The following is a 2,290-nucleotide window of genomic DNA, read 5'->3' on the forward strand; positions in this document are numbered from 1 at the left end:
AAATTTTTTATTGTGGGTTGTTCAAAACATTACAAATTTCTTGACATATCATATTCCACACTTTGATTCAAGTGGGTTATGAACTCCCACCTTCACCCCATACACAGATTGCAGAATCACATCAGTTACACATCCATTGATTTACAAATTGCCATACTAGTGTCTGTTGTGCTCCTCTGCCTTTCCCATCCTCCACCCTCCCCCCTCCCCACCTCTCCCCTCCCCTCCCCTCCTCTCTCTCTACCCCCTCCACTGTATAACCCTGAGGGTCTCCTTCCATTACCATGCAATTTCCCTTCTCTCTCCCTTTCCCTCCCACCTCTCATCCCTGTTAAATGTTAATCTTCTTCTCCTGCTCTTCGTCCCTACTCTGATCTTAGTTACTCTCCTTATATCAAAGAAGACATTTGGCATTTGTTTTTTAGGGATTGGCTAGCTTCACTTAGCATAATCTGCTCTAATGCCATCCATTTCCCTGTAAATTCTATGATTTTGTCATTTTTTAATGCAGAGTAATACTCCATTGTGTATAAATGCCACATTTTTTTTATCCATTCGTCTATTGAAGGGCATCTAGGTTGGTTCCACAGTCTTGTTGTCTAGGTATAATCAATCCCACATTCTTTAATGGATTGCTTGGAATTTCACATAAACTCTGCAGGACAGGTATTTTCATGTGTGTTTATAGATGGGAAACCTGCAATCCTGAGAAGTTACATCACACCTCGTAGATCAGACAAGTCATAATGGTAGAATGGGGCTAAAACATTCTACTAAAGTCAGTATCTATAGTGTATGGTTCACTAGAAGCCTGAATATAGGAGTAGTTTTCTTTTTAATTTCTTTTCAAAACTGTACTTTCGATTCTTGCCTGATGGTTCTTTTTGATCAACCTTAGAGAGAGCTTGTTAAATTTTAAAAAATACAGACCAACTCTGATTGGATATTTTATGATATGCATACAGGAATTAATTTGGGAAGTACAGATTGTCTTTTATATATTTCATTACATGTTTCATGGTTTTATTTATTTAGGCCCAACATATTTCATTAATTGCTTTGGCCTGAATGTGTCCTTCCAAAATTTATATCTTAAAATTTAAACCTTTAAGGTGAGAGTAAGTATTTGGAGGTGGTCTTTGGGGAGATGATTAGGTCAGGAAGGTGGGGCCCTCATTCATGGGATTAGTGTCCTTATAAAAGAAGCCACAGAAACCTGCTTACCCTTCCTCTATTTGAGGACACAGCAGGAAGGTGGTGTCTATGAACCAAGAAATGTGCCCTCACCAGACCCTGAATCCCTTCAGAACTGTGAGAAATACATTATTGTTTTTTTTTTTGAAGGCCTGATTTTATTTATTTGTTACTCTTGATTCTTATTTTTGACTGGATTCAGAAGCTCTCAGAGAAGACAGCCCATGTCTTTTGGTGATTTGTCCCTGGCGTTTTTCTCTGGCTTCTTTCATTCTCTTGGCTGAAAGTTTGGCACTTGTGTTGTGGGACACCTGGAGTAACAAGATGCTGAATCTTTGGTGCTTTGATCCTGGGATTTTAACCTTCCTTGTTCAAGGGTTTTTCTGACAACATATTGATAAACAGCATTTTCCTTAGAGAGAAAAGTTTGTGAATTCTACTAGCTCTCCTGGGTCCCAGTCTATGAGTCACAGTAAGTCCAGGAATATCCTTTTTATTTTTTTTTAACACTAAGATGAGAATGCTCAGATTGGTATCCACAATGTAACTTTGAACAGATTTGTGCTTTCTCTCTCCAGTTCGATTAGGTCTATAACAGGAATGTCTCTTAGTAGCAGGCCAACATCCCCAAGGGACAAGACATCCTGCTTCATGGTGAAATCTCATCAGACCACATAACCCTTCCACTCCTTGTCCACAGCATCAGCAGCAACTCCTGTGGCCATGCACTTCTCATAAAAAGTACGAAGTCTGCATTCATCGTCCACTTCAATTAGTTTCTGGCAGCCAGTGGCTGCGAAGGAGATAGTCAACTTCATCTTGGTACAACTGATTGCCCACAAGGAACCATGAAAAAAAGACCATATTTTTATTGTTTATGGTATTTTGTCATAGCAAAATGGACCAGAACATGATTTTTTTTTTGTTTGTCACTGCAAAGAATATGTTTTTTTACTCTACCTTCTAATTAGTTACTGTTTACCAATGAGATGACATTAACTTTTAAAATACTTCGGTATATGTGCTGAAATTTTAAGGATCAAGATTTCGGTGCCTGTAGCTTTCTCTCACAATTTTTAGTGAGAGAGATAGAAAT

The 2,290-nt window shown here is 38.6% G+C and overlaps 1 pseudogene; it reads right to left on the minus strand.

Moving 5' to 3' along the window:
• Window positions 1–1,376: 1,376 nt before the first annotated feature.
• Window positions 1,377–2,012, minus strand: LOC107137809 (annotated as a pseudogene).
• Between the last annotated feature and the right edge of the window lie 278 nt (window positions 2,013–2,290).

This window comes from Marmota marmota, unplaced genomic scaffold (genome assembly GCF_001458135.2).
Source record: "Marmota marmota marmota unplaced genomic scaffold, marMar, whole genome shotgun sequence".
Taxonomy (NCBI): domain Eukaryota; kingdom Metazoa; phylum Chordata; class Mammalia; order Rodentia; family Sciuridae; genus Marmota; species Marmota marmota.